This window comes from Balearica regulorum, chromosome 18 (genome assembly GCF_011004875.1).
Source record: "Balearica regulorum gibbericeps isolate bBalReg1 chromosome 18, bBalReg1.pri, whole genome shotgun sequence".
Classification (NCBI taxonomy): domain Eukaryota; kingdom Metazoa; phylum Chordata; class Aves; order Gruiformes; family Gruidae; genus Balearica; species Balearica regulorum.
In genome coordinates, this window is record NC_046201.1 from 6480714 (window position 1) to 6499898 (window position 19185).

The window sequence follows — 19185 nt, forward strand, 5'->3', positions numbered from 1 at the left end:
TTGTATTCTTTTTTCCAACACTTTTACTCCTGACTATTGCTGCAGATCAACAGTTCCCAAACTTGTTTGCCCCTGCATCCAGGGTATAGGACAATGGGGGATAGAGCAGCTCTGAAAATCCTTTTCCAGAGAAAGGAGGAGAGTGTGAAAGATCTAGAACAAGAAGTGTCCATGGGTGTTAGGAGCTAGAGCTTAAGCACGGCTTCACACAGGGTCTTCCCTCATTGGGATTACTTTCTTTCAGGACCTTTGCTAAAAAGCTCAGCTGTGGCCCTTGGTTCTGTCCTTGCTGAGTGCAGTGTTTGCCCCTTTCCTCAAGTTTCTTTTTACTGCTGCAACTGCTTGTCTGGGTACTCACTTCTCCAGGCGTATCCCCTCTCCTACTCTCAGAAGCTCTTCAGTAACCCACCCTTAAAGGAAGCGCTTGTGTCTCATCCACTGGGTTCTCCCCAGGTTATTTGATCTGATCTGCTGTTTTTCTTTCATAGAAATTACATTCACATTTATTATGGTTGCAAATATGCACATTTGTACGCAGATTTATACCACATCACACACGTGCATATATTTGCAAATATAAGTGTGATAAAAATGGACTTAGCATCTGAGAGAAATAGATTTCCTTGATAAGCTTGAAATAAGTTACAAAGCCTACATCTTTATCAAATGAAGTGCTTTGGGCTGGATTTTGGTATCTGCTATAACTGGGACTGGCTGGCTCGTTGAAGACAGCTGTGCTAGGAGCTGTGGTGGGAAGACAAGCAGACAGTTGGTGCGGAGGAGATTGCGCCCGAATGAGGTGCTGTGGAATGGGGGAGGCAGAGAGAGAAAGAGAGGAGAAAATCAGGTCTGAGAGCCAGTTAGGTATGGGAAAGAGAGGAAAGACCTAACCTTGTAATCACTTTGGTAGATACAAGAATTATGCCCTTTGGTACAATTTTTTTTTTTAGTTTTATTGAAAAATAAGAGTAAGGGAGAGGCGAGGAATTCATACACACTCACAATCTAAAGTTATCTTAACACTTTTGAAATACCAGAAGTATGATTGCCTGTGCAAGGATTGTGTGGGAAAAGACACTAATGTAGCACATTCTGATTTTATTGCAGAGGTTGTGGGACACAGTGAATAAAGGAGGGGACTGCAGGAAGAGGAAAAGATAGTCACAAAGGAATTTAAGGCTTCTCTAGAGAATAGAATTTTATCACTGTTTCTGTCAGAATTTGTGTTGCTTGGCAACACACATTAATCAAACTTTTCAAGGGTGATCACTAATTGTATGTTGCTTGTTTCCCCTGAGGCCTGATTTGCAGAATTGCTGCGCACTTACAGCTAAAACAGGTCAATGGGAGAAATGTTTCGTATGTATCAAATAAGTCTTAAGTACTGTAAAAATTGTACACTGGTGCTACAAATTGGCTAATAAAAGGTAGAGAATATCTTTCTCTGACTGTGGCATTCATTAGCACATTTGTAGAAAAGAGATATCACGTCATCAGGAAGAACGCTCAGGAATCAAACGTTTTAGGAAGTTGGCTCGTGTGCTAAAAATCCGTGCTGCTTTTACCTTGAAGTGCAAGGAAGACTGGCTGAAGTGGCCTTTCGCAGCACTGCCTGGCTGGCTTCAATTAATGAGCCTTTGAGCATTTTCTTCTGCACTGTGGGTCTAAGCAACAGCCCTTTCTCTCTATCTCGGTCCCTAGTGTTTGGTTGAGGAAAAAAAAAATACTCTGAGTCATCTTAAGGAAAGCATAAAGCAAAATAAGTCCCCTCCTTTTACTCAGCTTTCTACTTCCAAGTGTTGGCCCCACCTGAATTTCTACTAACCTATCTAACCTAAGAACCGTTAGGTTTTTAAATAACTGATAGGTGCAGGATTGGGATCAGTTGATGTCATTGTGCAATTTGACCAGACTGCATTGGAGGAGAAAGAAGATCAGACACTTAAAAAGACAGTTTTTGCTATCTCTACAGAAGGAAGCAATGCCCAGAGATACCATAGCTTTGTAATGACAGCAGTCCTCTTAGCTACTGTGGCTTAGACTGAAGTTTGGAAACCTTTTGCTTCCTAAATTCCAGACAGGTCTTTTTGGTATCTTTTTGAGGGGAAAGAGCAAACATTAAAATTAATCTTATTTTTGTCATGTTACTATAGGATAATGCCAACGTGACTGTGGGCCATGTGTAATGAGGTGGCTGGCTTCATCCAGCCCCTAAAGTGCTTCTTAATCTGTATATTGATCTTAGACCATCTAGCTCTTCTCATGCATGGAACACTATTAAAGAATTTCTACATTAGCCTTTTATCAAAGGATATAAGCATGTGTAGGAAGTAAAACATGTCATATTTTAATCCATTAGGAGTGACTGTGTTTCTTAATTTAAAGCCTAGAGAAATGTAATTTATTTAAACAGTACTTTCTATTTCTATAGTAACTTTTACTCAGATATCTCAAAATGGTTTCCACTAATTGTTATACAGAAATAAAGAGATGCTGCTGCTCAGTGTGTAGAACCCTCTTTGAGTAGGTCAAAGATGGTTGACTCATAGCTCACTGCCAAATCAGAATAGTAGGGCTTTGTACTGCATTTCACAGAGATAATTGCCCAGAGAAACTACAAAGAAATGAAAAAGCTGCCTTGAGGTCCAAATCTTGCATTGTTCTTAATGCAGATTTATGTGAGGCAAGGCAGCATACAGCTAGTTGACACTAAAAGTTGAAACAGTATAAATGATGCCAGTGTTTTATTACATTAATTAAACCCAATACAAATATATGTTAGCATTTTAAGTGGATTCTGACCTCATTTATGTTGAATTATGGTTGAAATTACATTTACAGTTGTGACGCTAACCTGACTAGTACTGTACTAGTTTCTGTTGACTGACTTCACATGAATTGATGGAGCCTCTGGATTTGCAGACAAGACTTTAACTTCTTTGGGAACTGGTGCCAGGGAGAAAGGTAGGGGGTGTTAGATGATGAAGCAGCAGCTTTAATACAAAATGCCTGTTCAGGGTGAGAATTGTCTTAAGGAAATAGGCCAGTCTGTGTTCCTCATGTCACTTAGTATTGACAACCCCATTTCACCACAGCACTTGTGCACATGATGCCACACTAAATTCAAGAACATGGCTGAATGCAGATGGAAGGAAAGTGGTGCTATTGTTTAAGCAGGCATTTGGAGTTTAGGGTTTAATATTTTCCTTAGTTAATCTGTCTTCAGTGTTTCTTTGTCATTTTCTTTAAACCTGGGATGAATGTCGTTCAGGGGAGAAAAGAAAGATTGGCACTTGAGATCGGAGGTGACATGATTTCAGAATTGTTGTGCTTTTTGAGACAGGTAAAATTTGCTACACTTCTGGATCACCTTGACACTTATGCAAATTACAGCAGTGTTATCTGTGGATTACCACTGTGTTTAATAGCAACAGAATGGTTAATGCCTAACATTTTGATGTGTACTTAGCCTCTGATCTGTGACAAGTCTATAATTGTCTATTGAAAATTCCTTAAAGATGTATGATGAAAAGTGATCAGTGATCACTTTTAGATTATTGACTTAATTTCCAAAATGGAATGCCTAGTCTTTGGGGTTTTTGTTTGTTTTAATACTCAGAATGTAGCTTGATGGTTCACAAAACTGTACACGTTTGGGTTTTACTCTTTGATGTAAATAGCTACCAAAACAAGTAAATGAAAGAAAATGTTGTCATTCGTATGTGATAAAGATACAGTATGCTAAATGCCAATAGTGCCAAAGTGTCATTTTACTCATGCCAAATTCACAAAAAAGTTTTGCAATTGTATTAATTAAATACTACCCAAAGGTATTTATTTTTTTAATGAAAATTTGTTCCTTTACTATGAGCTGGGGTAGAGGAGAGGGAAGGGTATAGATCTCCTTTCAAGTCAAATCCAGTCCGCTGTTATCCCTACAAAGACTGTCAGAATAAATATTGCCCTACAACCGCTAGGATAAATATTGAGAATTATTGGTAAAAGCGTATTTTAAGAAAGCATGAACCCCAAATTGATTATTTTTGTTTGAGTAGTCTTCTGGGTTTTGGGAGTAAACAGATCTTACTGACTTCCTTAATATCAGAGGTTGTTGTTTAGTTTACTGTCCTGACATCTCCCACGCACTCAGGCTGCTTTCTAATGGCAGAAAACAATGAAAAGAAATGGTGAGTGTTTGTAAAGTAAATTCTGTCACCATGGGTTGAACCTGCTGATGGCATAGCCCCGTATCTAACCAGCTGAGCTGTGTAGCAATAGTACAAGTCCAGTGCCACATTCTTCATATCTACCTCGAGTTGCAGTTGGGGAAATCACAGTTAAAGAAATCCTTACTCAAAAAGAAAGATTGTGACACAAATGGGTCACAAAAAAACTTGGGTTTGTTCTGGAACCATATTCAGTGCGCATTTGAAGTCATCAGAATAATTCCTATCAGTTTAAATGTTTTAGAATGCGCCTAGCGTAAGCTGCTATGAGAGCACCATTTATCAAAATGTTGTGTTCTGCAGAGTGCTGCGTCAGTCTTGTTAAATCTTATTAATCTTCACTCCTACAAGAAAAGTCTTCTAGTTACATGGCCTGCTTGCATTACTAAGAGTTATAGACTCAAGCTCCTTATGTATGATGATAAGAAGACCATAAACACACATTAATTTGAGAACCAGGAGGTGAAGGCAGGACATAGTCAAATACTGCAAAATGGAGACACATAACAGAAAGGATTTGGGCTAAAGTCTGAAGGTCAGTAGAATAGTTTGAAGTGGGTGCAGCCATGGTTAAACTGTTTGTTCTCCAGCTAAATAATGGGGTCTCTCAAGTTCTTAAATAGTGATGATGATCTGTATTTTGTACTGTTTCTAGCATATGACCTCTACAACTTTTTGGTGCTGCAAAAGGTATGAAAAATAAATAAGAGCAGTCTTATCAACATATTGCTGCACAAAGTTCTGTTGGGGAAAAAACAAACAGATGCCACATACACAGTACCATAAGGATTTAAGAAAACACATGATTCCTTTTAGGTATGTGGCTGGATCAACTCCAAGCATGTGTGGAAGGGTGGGGATCAGTCTGACTAATGTAAAATAAGTTGCCATCTTCTGGTACTGACTTTAGTTTCCTGTGTAGCTGAAAACCTGGCATTGTAGCGTGCCAGTTGCAGTGAACCTGGCCTGGTATGGAGTTGAAAGCTGGATAAGGGACCGTGGTGTAAGATCCTTTCCATGCATCCAGTTTTGTCATCCAGTTTTGACCCTAAACATCTGTCTAACAGGGCTCAAAATCAAGTTCACAATCAGTAGTATTGTTCATTGCATAATTGTATGGTCACCCAGCCAGATATAGTGGACTTTAATTTGTCTGCATTATTCATCAGCCCACACTGGGTTTCCCTGGTGGTTAGTGTGGAGTTTCATGAACAGCTAGGCAGGCATTTATGTGAAGGGGAGAACTAAAACGTTCAGCGTTCAGTCAGTTTCTCCTGACAATTTTAATGTCTATGAGACTAACGTCAAACTGTTTTCATTTTGTTTGGACATAAAAAAAAGTTTGGTTACTTTAGATTAATTTCAGTATTCCAAATATTTTTTAAAAACCTGCTAATCTCCTGACTAGTTTGGCTAACATTTGGGAGGTTATTTCAAATGGACTTAGAATTTATAGAATAGCTGCGATATTATGCATAAAATTCAGTGTGTTCTAGTGGGAAGATCAAAGGACTGGAAGTAACTTACTTCCTGCAGAGTCTGACTTTTCCCATCAGCGTTGTCACTGACTTCTGCGTGCCTTTCCACCCATTCCTCATCTACTTGTGCTCCTCACCACCCAGACACAAACCAGATCTAATGCTCCAGCCACAGAGCCAAGTTAGCCTGGTACTGTGTACTGTAGGTAGTATGACCTGCTGAGAGACGGAGCAGTCTATATCTGCTTGGATATATATGCCATACGTGACTTCAGGCAAATCATAGTAAAGAAAATGACAGGTCAGTTGTCAGTAGATTGTGGTTGATACTTTCCCTTCAGGGCTGCAGGTGCTCTGAAGTGGGCAGTCTGGTTGACCATGCATTTTTCATCTGTACCTGCAACCCCTTCTGCATACATAAATCAAAAGCTTATGTGGCAAAGGCTAAAAGACAGAGAAGGAGGCAAGTACAGGACATGAGGGCGTGATTTTTGTTAGATGCTGTGTTTATGGAATAGGTCTATAGGTCTGCATAACCCACAGTTCTCTGTTCCCATCTGCAGTGCTCAGCATATGTGGAAGACTCATCAGGCATTTATTTGTGGATAATCAGGTATGGGATGTCTGTGCCTCCAGGGTACGTAGTGTGTTCTTCAGGCAGCTGCACAGCAATGAATTTGCCAGAGCTATCCTGAATTGTGCTTTGAAACACTCACTCATCAAAATTGAATACGATAAGAATTGTAACGGAAAGAAACAAAGCTTCTCTGAATTGACCTGAATGCAAGGACGTTTCCGCCCATTTCTGATATTTTGAAAGCTGGTGTACTGGACTTACTGCTGTTGGAATATATATATTACTTCGTCCTGTTCCATTCTGGTTGTGTTTTTAAAGTTGAATATCTACACTTATCAATAGATGGGCAACTGTTTAGCATTTTTATAAATTAAATTATGTAGGCAATGATTATTATTGATGAACAGGTTTTTCTGTACTGCTGCCATATTCAGTTCACACAATAGTTGGTAGGCAGCTGGTTTTCATGGCTAAGCTACTGGAATGAGCCTGTCTCCAGTTCTGCCCCATAGAGTGTGCAGGAGGCAGGGCTGTCACTGCTTCTAGGATTTCTTTTAGTTTTTTTCAGTCAATGTCTTGGCCAAAGATGGAACATTGAACAATAAAAAGGGTTAGAAAAGAAATAGATCTTAGAAGTCTTTAGAACAGAGGTAAATATAAATAAAATATGGAAGAAACCTGGGTAAAGGTGCAATGCTGTCTGTTTTTCAAAGGACACTGGAAAACTACCTGGAGTTTCTGATTTATATATGCCAGGCTGATAATCAGGGAAACATACACATTTAAAATCTACAACTTCCATTTCCAGTCCTGAATTGGTTTTGCCCCCACTAAAAAAAAAATAAAATAAATCTTTCCTCTTGCTACAGACAAGAATAAAAGACTGCCTGAAACTTCTGTGGATTTTGACTTGGAAGAAACAGGACCACGCAGATGAAAAGAAGGAAAGCTAGGAAATCCCTGATGAAATCTTTACAGTGGCATATTTCTCCATACAGTTCCCTTGAACTAAATACATTTTTAAAATTCTTATCTTTGGTGGGTTTTTTTATTTTTCTTTTATCTGTGTCCAAAGTCTTAACTATCAAAGACAGGGAGAGCAAGCTATGAACAACAGATACCCAAAGGAAGGTGTTGGGGTTTTTTATACCTGGATTTTTCTGCACCAATGATTTAGAAAGTGATTAAAATTCTAGATCAGTGAAATGAAGCAGATATGGGCATCACAGCCAGTGCAAAATATCTTCCATCTTAATTTCAAAAACTAAATGAGAGAAAGGAAAGAAACATATCACTACTTTTGGCTAATAGCTAAAGAAGTGGCTGAGAAGAATGAATAGGGGACACCTTTGCAAGGACCAAGAAGCCAAGAAATTTAGTAGGGTTCCGAAGGATAAGCTGCTCTCTGCAGTCACCCAAGGTTGACAGAGCTGCATCGTTTCTAGCCAAGAATATTATTGGTTGGGATAGGAATAACAGAATAGCAGCAGAGTGCCAGAATAGCACTGCTGTCTCAGGAATCAATCCAGAGAGGGGGAAGGGTATGACTTTTTCCAGGATCAGTGGATAAACACAACTATGGACAGATGGATGATAGAAGTAATTGCTGAGGGATATTCCACAGAACTACAGGGAAGCAAAAACGGTGCAGAAGGTATGGAGAGTGATTTGTCTCTTGTCAAGATTGGGAGCATGACAAAGTAAAAAAAAAAAAAAAAAAATTCTTCCCCATCTTCACCTGGCAAGTGTGATAAACAAGCAATGCTTCCAAACTAGTAAAATTTTTAGGAATGTCTTTTGAAAATAGTCCAAAATAAACCAGTAAAAGCTCTACATTTAGGTATTTATATGGCTGTCATCACTGTAATATCTAAACAGTAATTAATGAATTGGAATATCAATATAATACAACATGGCTAGCAACTGAAATGAGTAAGACATGTTCTTTTCTTATCTGTCTTGTCTTATCCTGGCAGCTGATCTGACTAGAATGTTTTTTCCCTCTTGCTGCTCCTCAGTTATTCCACTGCAGTTCAGTTCAACTTTTCCACAGTTATTTCCCATCTCTGATTTTAGAAGTCTGAAAAAAAAAGCTGCTTTTCTTCACTTTTTCCAGGTTTGGATACCATTCACCTTAACTGATGGTTACTTAGGATAAACAAGTAGTAGTGGAATATACGTACCCCATTTTATTCATAAGGGTTGCCTCTTCATCATTTGAGTTACAGGCACTTAAGTGGATTGAGGTGTCGACAAGACTACTTTATTTCTACTTTCCTAACCTGCCTCTTGTGATGTAAATTAAATCTATGCAAAGTTAATGTTGGTGATACACAATATTTATGTTTGTCTTGTGGCCAGTTTAATGCTAATGGGATTCTGAGCTGTGCACTTTGTTTTATTAAATGATTTGGGGTTTATTAATGACGTAGTGGGTAAGTATAATGGCACTTTGCAACCTTGGATAGCTTTTTATGATGCAGGGCCAGAGCCTCTGCTTGCTTTTTGAAGACTCTAGGAATCACTTCTTTTTGGGAGTTCCTCTAACTTGCCCCAACTATCTCAGAAGCAAATATCCCTCTTTAGTCCTTTTTCTTGCCTCCAGTAATACACACTTTTTTCCCACAGTTTTTCCAGGAATGTGAGTGAAGGAAACGTATATAAAACCCCTGTATTGTTAACATGGACCTTGGAATTTTTGATGGTCTATGGCATCTCATTGCTTGGTAACACACAGAAATAAACCAGATGATCCTAACTCTTTCTGGCAGTTGAAAGGGAATTTAATGAGTTCATTGCTATTTAAGATTTTTCTATACTTGCCATGTATCGTAATGGGAATATGCATAAACTGGGCTCTTTTGAAAATCTGCCTGATGTAGAAACATTATTTTGAGAAAGTCAGGATCTGCTTTAGTCTGAAACAATACTTTATGTTGAAAAATACATCACAATCTTCTTAACACCACTGCAAGTACAGCTACTTACTAGAAGAAAGGCTGTCATTTATCAATTCAGAAAAGTTAGCTAGAAAGGGTTTTTTTTTCCCCCCCTATTCTGGTAAGAAGTGTCTAGTGACCAAGAACCAACTACTACTAAGAAACAGATAAACTACAGTGGCAATGGGGAAAAACAATTGCAATAAAGCTACGTTACGATGGGTTCAATTTTCTGTCATGATGCCACTGCCTGAAATGGATCCATATCATGGCTTATTGTCTGACATTAGATTTCTTCTTGATACTAGCAAAGCTGTTATTATATGGCCAGAAAAACATTTTTTGACTTGATGATCTCAGAAAGCGTCAGGACATAAGGTTTAAGAGCTGAGGATTTAGGTAGTCCAGTGAGCTGTGAGATGATCTGGATTAGTGCCCTGACTGTCAACCCCAGGATGACTAGAAATCTAGGTCCCTGAATCCAATTCAGTATAATCAAAATAATTTTGCCTCCCCTTTGCCATTAGCTTTTGAATGACTGTGGTGTTTGTTGCAATTGTTTATATGTAGCTACCTTAGCCAGGAGAAAATGTCTCTTCCTGTCTCAGGAAAGTGCATCATTTTGTGTTGGCTGAAGTTAGAGTAATGTATGTACAAGACCTATAGATTGCCATTTGTAGTTCTGCTGAGTTTTCAAGGGAGATTGAAGGCAGCTTTCTTCCCTCTTTTTCAGGTATGTCCCTTTGTTAAAATTGTGGAAAATGCTCATAATCATATTGCTTAAGCATTATGAATTCTCTGCATATGATGTAGCTCTTTCTTTAGAGTGTTTCCATATCACGTTCTGGACCCTAAGTTTTCGTATGCTGTAGAATTCAGTGGGATTTGAGGCTGCTGTGTATTTTGTAGGATCAAGCGCCTAATATTGATGCCGTGCCATTAGTCTTAAGGTTAATTGGCAGACCTTTATTTTTTCCTCTTGAGTTTGCCTAAGCAGTGATGAATGCTTAAATTCTAGGCACAGCTCCCTCATGGGAAGACTGCTGAAGAAATGATTTCTCTTTCCTGGAGCCAATGATTTGGGAAAAGAAAAAAAAAGATCTGCCTGTGGCAGCTAACAGGACAGTGCCCGACTGTACTATTACTGATTGGTAACTTTTCTGTTTAGAGAGTACAGAGAGCAAGTAGGGTCAGAAACCTGATGAGATGTCAGTATCATATGTGCTTCTGAGAAAGGAACTTAGTGGTTTCCTTTTAAAGGAAGCTCTATTAATTCAGCATTAATAATGTATTGAACTTTAAAGGCTTAAGGATATTGAGGCCATTTCTTTGAAGTTGCTGCGTCTCCCCAAACCGCATTGAAATTAATGGGAGTGGAGGGCATGCAGTGCGATGTAAAGTAAGAGCTATTCTGAAGTTAATATAACAAGATATCTTGCTGCTTCTTACTACATTATTTTATAGAGCTCTTCAGACTTTATATCTAGACATGATTAAACAACTCATTGGAGAGGAACTACCCCATCTAACACAACACTGAGTAGGCTACTGTGTATGCTGACACTCCTGTCAGAGACTCTCGAAAACATTGAGACAACCAAATTGTATTTATGTGGTTTAGGACCCATGAAACCGTAAGTGTGTCATCAGTGACTGAGATGAAAGGTGCTGAGTCTCTGGTGTTGCCCGCTGAATTTCCCACACTGCTTGTGATCAGTATTACTGCTTGTGATCAGTATTATGTTCTAATTGCTGCAATACAGCTATGTATTTTTCTCCTGCATTTAATTGCTTTGATTTCTTGCAGTAGTTGAGCTTTGATGCAATTTTGACTCTTGTGCCAGAGAAGGAAAAGAACTGTACCTCATTCAAAAGGAATGTGATTCCCATAGATATGTATGGGGTCTGAGGAAGCAGAGGCTCGCATCCTCGGTTGGTAGTAATTTGTAGGTAGAACCTTCAGCATTCTTTCATCCATCTCAAAGCTGCTCAGCTTTCCCAGACAGCATAGAAAGCTATATAGTTCTTGTCTTTCAGTCATTTCAGAAAAGAAATTTTGCCAAAGAAGAAATTACAAAAAAAGTATTATTTTAAAAATTGAAGCAAATAACATCAGGTGTAACACTGCCTTAGTATTCCAGCCATGTTAGCAAAAAACTACTTGGAGAGGGTGAACATACTATCTTTTACACTATGTGGTCTAAGTCTTGTACATGTATATTAGTCACATTACCAGGGCAGCAGCTTTATAGGGACATTTGATGTTCTACAAATTGAGCAGAGTTTTGTCTTAAATTGGGTGCAGTGACATAAAGTAATTCACCCTGCAGTGCAATCCATCATTTACATTGGTGTACTTAGGTGCTCAGGGAAGAGTCAAAACGGCTTTCACTTTTTCTGACTAAAAGCTTTAGATACAACCCATGGTTTTGCTCATTTATATTAGAACTTAAATAACAGTTGCATGATTGGGCATATCTGCTTTATGGAAAAGTGCTTAGTACAAGTTGAGACCCACCACCCAAAAACATATATTTATACAGCTTGCAGTTACCTAGCACATTCATCTCATATTCTTCATAAACAGAATGATTCCTGCTTACACATAAGTTTATTTAAACTGTTTTGATAGTATTCAGAGATCAGAAAGCAAGGAAGTTTTTAACTAATTATATTTCTACAGCTTACAAGTTGTGGAGCACAACTTATAAGCGTCTAATGAGCACAGTTTCATGGGATCCCTTCCACTAAATCTCACTATTTCCTTTGTTGAACAACGGGATGGTAACTGGTATTACAGGCCAGTTTTTACAAGTAGATAAATAAAAGTACAGAGTCACCTGCAAGATTGATAGCAGAGGAAGAAATGTTGTTCTGGAGTCCTGCCTGCAGCAGCCTTTAGATTGGATATCCTTTACCCCTTTCCTTGCCTTTTAAGATACAAAATTGTTTAGTGAAAACATTCACAAATATATTTGACTGTCAGAGATGAGAACAGTCTCTGCACAAGATCCTCTCTCTGCTGAGCTGAGCCTTATACATGCTTTTTACTTCCTGCAAACTGAGTTATTTCTAGATACTACCAAAGTCTTGCAGAGTTCTCGTGAGAGTGTGCTGTAAGCAGAATGTATGTCCTAATGTGGCCTTAAGTACTTGTAAACATCTTAGTTTATGGTTCTTCAAGCAGCGTGACACTCGGTGGCTCTCATCAAAAGCCAACTGCAGAGACACAGTAGATGCAGCTGTTAGGTATGTTGTAATGTTATGCCATATTGTTTGTCACTACTACAAGCATACATATGAAATGTATGCCAGCATGTGTGAAATCTCACCCTTTGGCCTAGGTTTTTAATTGGAATCTTATCAGGAAACAAAATTATAATAAACAGAAAATACACAGAATAGTCAAGTTTCTGTACCACAGCAGAGTTCCCATGATAGTGCCTTACTTTTGCCCTCTGACATGATAAAAACAGGTCACGTCTGTTTTGCTTGTGTTGAATACTGTTTGGAATTCACAGCAGCCGTGAGAGCTTTTACACATGGGGATGGTGGAAGAAGGATTTATGGAATTGGAAAGTATTAACTTAATGAAAGAGCATTTGCATGTTTTCTGAGCAAAACGTTATAAAAAAAAAAATCTGGCATAGCCGATGAAAGCGTTTTATTTATTGATCCCTTTATAATCCTTTGTTTTCTTTTTCCTCCCTCATCGTATGGTGATGCATACAATGTAGGCTGTAATATTCATAAGTAGGGTAACCTTTCTTGTCCTGTAACTATTCACTTATAAATGATGCTTTATATAGTGCCTGAAGTATGTGTTGTTAGGTTCTTTTAAAATAAAAAGGCTGCATAAAAACATCTTAAAAAATAGCTGCAATTATGTACAGACTTGTTTTAAACAAACTGAACATTAATTATAGAGGGCTGGATCTTCAGCTAATTGCATCTGCTTAGTTCCCATGCGTATTCCATTTGCTTTAAGAGGCTTTTGTTGGTGTGAGCCAAAAGCTGGTACTTGTATGACTGAAGATGTTGAAACTGATTCTTTAGATTGAGTAAGTCTTTGTTCCCTCCAAAGTTTAGGCAACCCATCCTTGGGTTTAACAATGTGCAAAATATCTATATAAAGTGTAGAAATTAAAACTATTTGAAATAACTACAAAGTATGTACATTACCTAAGATTCTAGAAAAGGAATTTAGCAAAAAAGATTAAACTTTTTCTTACAGGTTTTGTTGGTTTGTTTTTTTAAAAACCATCCTGCACTGTTGTCTGTAGGGCTAATTTTCAATTAGAACACATGATCTTCTGAAATACTACAGGAAAATTCCTCTAATTTTAATTTCTGCCATAAGGCACAGCCACCTTGGATTCCTTGTCAATGACTGAAGAAGATACCTTGAGAGTGATGAAGCTACTCAGAGTGAACTGTGGAACTCTGACTGGAAAGTCAAATAGTATTACATAGCTGAGCAATAGTTTCTGCTAGGTGGGAGAGAAACAGGATAAGGCCTGTGTGACAGAAAGGGTGGATGTAAGTGAAGATCACACCAGCATCTAATACCTTATCAATCTATCTTTCATTTTCAGTGTTCACCATTGTAATAGCAGATTTGAGGATTTATTTTTCTTGTAGTAAGCACTATGCCATTTTTCTGTGAGTTTCATATCAAAGTATTAGCAATGAATTAATGCTTTGCACTAAGTTTCTTATGAAACTATATGGCTCATAGTTGCAGCTGGTTTTCTTTTTAAACTCATAACTAAGCAGAAGAGGTAACAGTGATAAAAACATTATCATGTGTTTAATGCCAGGGCAGTACTAGCCAGGTTATCACAAGCAAGACTCTTAGGATGTAAGTTGAGTAAGGATAAGCATGCAGAGTGATTAGTATAGCAATCAGAAGAGCTCAGATCAATAAAATTCAGATAGAAAAGATTTTTTTTCCTAACTGCCGTGAGCCTGATTCTCCACAGTCTAGCATTTTTCACCTGTGTGAAATGGCAGTAAAGTGACTGGAGAATTCTGATCTGGCAGGATTGTACTCTTGGCTTATGCTTAGATGTGAATGACATAAATGATGGCATCAGATACAAGCCTTTTAATATTCTATTTAAGTATAGAAAGTAAATAAGTAATTGTAGAATTACTTGTTTATATCTTGCAAATAAGCATATTTACTGAGGGGTATTATGTATTAAATATAGCATTTTATATTACGTCAGCATTAGCATTCCAACAAGATGAAGACCTCTGCACTGCAAATTATATGCAGATATTTGAACATCTGCATCATGGTACCTGGTATCTGATGATTTTAAGATAGTTTTACTGACTGAGCAACAGCTTCTCTTTGAAACATAAGCCTACTTATTTTAACCTCTCAGCTAGATACAGTTAACTGATAACTTCATAGGGCATTGGCATCTTTTGCTGTTTGCATTTACTGTACATTTTTATGATCCTGTACAAAGCTGTTTCCCTATACATGGAAGATACTAGGAAACAAAAATGCACAGCATCTTGCAGAACTTAGCCTGTAATTTTATGCTCCACAATGAGATATACCTACAATAACCTGACAAAATGAAAGCAACACGTGTCATATCAGCTCCAAATAAATATCCTGTCTCCTCTACAGCAGCTGCATTGAAAGAGATCTGACATAATGGTGTTATCAGCAGAGCTACTAATCTTAGATACTAGTGATTTCAGTACCGAGGAAGAGAATGCTGTAGCAAATGGAGGTCGCTCAATATCCTCTACACTTTGGACAAATGCATTTTGGACTGTCCCTACTAATGGCGGAATACAGTGCTGATGCTGACATTGCTGCTGCAGAGCAGGTATTCTGCTCCTAACACAAAGCATCTCTTCAGATGGGCCTGTTTATTTTGGTGCCTTGCAGAAGCAACAATATTTCTTGGAAACAAAAGGCATACTCTGGGTTTTAGTGGTAAAAGCAGAAGTCTCTGGCATCTCAGAATTATTTTTTTTAAGATACTTTACCCTCTTTAGGAATACAGAATTGCTTTCTAGACCTTTTGCCTCCTCAAAAGTATCTATGTGGCAGGTTATGCCAAAAAAAGGAGCTGCCATGGAGGAGCAGCGGTGTTCTGGTAAGAACATAGGAGTATCAGAATCCACAAAGCAAGCACACATATGTCTCTGTATAGTCCTCAAGTGGGAGAATTGCAATGAGAGGTACAATAGTTTAACTAAGAAGGATGCTCAAAGAATTTTGCTATTTTCAGTGTCATGAGGTGACACATACGAAGAATCCTTTTCCTTGGCAACAATTCCTGAGCCATAAGGTTGAACCTGTTTACCCGGCTCAGTGCCATTCTGTCAGATGGGCATTGATACACCAATTGTAGAGACCCTGTGTTGATGTGCATCAGGTGTAACTGTCCCAGATAGGATTCCCAGCAAGGATTGTCCATATGTCTGTTCATTCTAATTTTACATTCCCTTGTTCCATTACTAATCCAGGTATGGGTCTGATTATGTTTCAAAAATAGAGAACAGCTTTTTTTCTCCTGTAATAAGACCTTTTGCCCACTTGTGTAACACAGATTGGAGTAATGGTTTAGGAGAAGTTTTTGGAAGACAAACTTTCCTCCCTGGCCTTACCAGACCCCCTCCTTCTGCATTCAGAGAAATGAGAGCTTTATAAATGTTCTTCCTTTCTGAGTAAAGTCCCTGTAGGATCCATCAGAGTAAATCTTTGGCACCAAGCTAGATTTCATAAAACACAGCAGAGTGGAAATCTGTGTTCAGTCACTCTCTGCACTATTTTGCAGGATGCTTTGCCCAAACTGGTATAAAACATTGAGATTTCAGGGTTCAAGAAAGAGCATGGCAGTGGGGATTGTCTCCCTAGCTGCTCTCTCAAAACCACCACCTGATCTTTCTCTTGATTTCCTCAGTGGCCTCAGTTTTCTATAAATCAGCAGGACTTCCAGCATTGCTCTTTCACAGATTCACACAGATTGGTAGGGGTTGGAAGGGACCTCTAGAGATCATCTAGTCCAACCCCCGTGCTAGAGCAGGATCACTTAGACCACGTTGCACAGGATCACGTCCAGGTGGGTTTTGAATATCTCCAGAGAACGAGACTCTACCACCTTTCTGGGCAACCTGTTCCAGCGCTCGGTCACTCTCAAAGTGAAGTTTTTCCTCGTATGCAGATGCAACTTCCTGTGTTCCAGTTTGTGCCCATTGCCCCTTATCCCATCACTGGGCACCACAGGGAAGAGTTTGGCCCCTTCCTCTAGACATCCACCCTTTAGATATTTATAAGCATTAATAAGATCCCCTCTCAGTCTTCTCTCCTCTAGGCTAAACAGACTCAGCCTTCTCAGCCTTTCCTCATAAGAGAGATGCTCCAGTCCCCTAAGCATCTTTGTAGCCCTCCGCTGGACTCTCTCCAGTAGTTCCCTGTCTTTCTTGAACTGGGAAGCCCAGAACTGGGCTCTTGCCCTATCTTAGATATTTTATGTGGCTATGGTACAACATCTTATTTTGCTTATTGTACTCCTTTTTATGTGTTTCATTTTCATGTGTATTGAAGAGATAAGGATCTGATATCTGTGGAATGTGCAGAGTGATGCCAGGTCATGCTCTTCTCTAATAGCTGAAGCAATTGCACAGGCATCCAATTATTTAGTACAAAGCTTTGATAATCTAATTTTCTTGCTCATCTAATGCAGTCTGTTCCATACCAATGCAGCAGATTTGAAAAAATATGACAAAAATCTTAGTTTTCCTAAGATTCCTTTTGGAATTAGCTTTGCCAAGTGTTGGTGCAGCACACTGAAGCAGAGCTGCAGACCCAGACTCTTTTGATTTTGGTTTAATTTAAAATCTGAATAACAGATGATATTTTTCTTCTGGACCCAGCGTGTATCATTTAGATTGGCCACAGAATGGGCAAAAGCAATACATTTGTTGATTGTATATGTTTCTATGAATGCTGACAGTAAGCAGTTGCATTTGAAAATACCCATCCTTCCTGAAGTCTTCTTAACTTGCCTCTATCTACATAGATATTTTTTCACCGATTTTTGAAATGCAGCTGCCTCCGGTTGGCTGAACCATCTTTAACTGTGTATATTACTACAAGATGCATTTTAATGAAATGTAATTTTCTGGGAAATTTTAAGTAAAAGAATGATTGCTGTGGTTTCTTGGGACTCACTTCTTAGTATCCTCTCCTATTACTGAAGCACCCTGAAATCTTTAAGGACTTCTGTTGCAGAGCATAGAGGCATAAAAGCAACCTGCATGAACCACTGCTGAGATCCAAAAAACCTGCAGTTCAGACTGGCTATGAATATTGTGCTGTGCAGATATTTTGATTGTGGGTTGGGATTTGCCGTTTTCCAAATGTTTGTGTAGTGCAGTCCAGCACAAAGCCATACACAGTTTGAGTTCTCTAGGCAATGATATAAAAGATAAAATAATGAAGATAATGTCATCTGCAAACTGTAAAGAGTGCACAGTGGAATAGTCCTGAACTATTAACATGTCACCATTCAATTAATGGAGTGAGCATCAGTACTGCAAGGAGAAATCTGCATCCACACAGACCCCATTCCACTAGTGTGTCTGGATTTCTGGTAAAGCAGAGTGTTTGTCCTTCTGTCAGTATGTTTAATTAACTTCAGCTTTACTTTTGTTTCTGCAATTTACAGTCAGTTAAATCACAAATAGTGTTTTGTAACTGATAGAACAGTATGTAATGGTCCTCATCTTGTATCCCTTTTAGTCTGAATGTCACATCCTGTTTGTAATTTTTAATGACAACAGTTTTTATTATATTGCTGGAAATTTTCCCAGGGTAATTGTGTCTTTTGTATATAATATGGGATCTAGAAATGAAACTGCAGCAGAAAGCTGCTAAATCCAGCATCTTCTGTAACTGCATATTTATGTTAAAAAATTCTTGGATCTAGTGCAAGAGATTGAAAGTGTCTTATAAAACAAAACCAACCCAAAATTTAACTCAAAGAAACACAAGGTAGCTGAGCTTTCTATAGCTCAGTGAAAGAAAGTTGCTCTAAATATGAAAATATCAAGCAAAATACAAGTGAAGGCAGAATATTATTTGCATATCAGCTCTGATCTGCTATCTTACAGAAATCAGCTGCATGTTTGGCTGTGTGTCTGTATGCCCTTTAAAACGATTTCCAGTTAACAGACATTCTTCATTTTGACCACAAAATTTGCTCCACTTCTGATTTCCTTCAAGACAAAGAAAAGTAATGACAAACTGACTGATCAAGACCTTTTTGCTCTTGGCTTTTCAGGAATTTAGAGAAGTCATTTAAGCAACAGTCTCATCGGGGAAACCTTCTCCAAAGCTTAGGCTTCCATTGTTACAGCTTTCCGAATATTGGTCAAAGAAACCTTTCACTATGTAACTGCACTGTGCTATCAAATGCACCTGTAATAGAGGTGCATGTCATATCTGCGTAACAGAAGCAAGTATCTTGCCTAGCTACAAGAATGACTGTGATGGGGGATAAGTAGTGGGTGCTACATTGCAGACAGAGAAGATAGAAGAAAAAAATTTATATTCCTGCCCCAGCATTATAGCATAAGCTAATCTTTGTGAAGCTATGGGATATGCATTTCTGTTCCAGTTTTGGAACTCGGAGCGCATGGGATAAGAGGAGAAGCGGTTATAGACACAGCTATTGCCTGTGGTTCACTCTGTCATTTTGTCACATTCCAAGCAAGACATTATTGGCGAACTTGGGAAAGGAAGGGGAAAAACTGCTTTTCAGTCCATCAACTTGGACTCAGATATTCAGTACTGTATATGAGCACACTCTTTTTCTCTGCGTTTTTATCCCATACTGAATTTATGGGTGGCACAGAAACCATCAATAGTGCTACAGATCCTCATTTTCTACCTGAATTTTTAAGTTTAGTGATCAGTTCTTCATAAGCTG

The 19185-nt window shown here is 38.5% G+C and overlaps 1 protein-coding gene across 8 annotated transcripts in view; it reads left to right on the forward strand.

Annotated features, from left to right (window-relative positions):
- Positions 1 to 19185, forward strand: part of CA10 (carbonic anhydrase 10) — a 203577-nt gene that overhangs the window by 20639 nt on the left and 163753 nt on the right. The gene's annotated exons all lie outside the window — the stretch shown is intronic.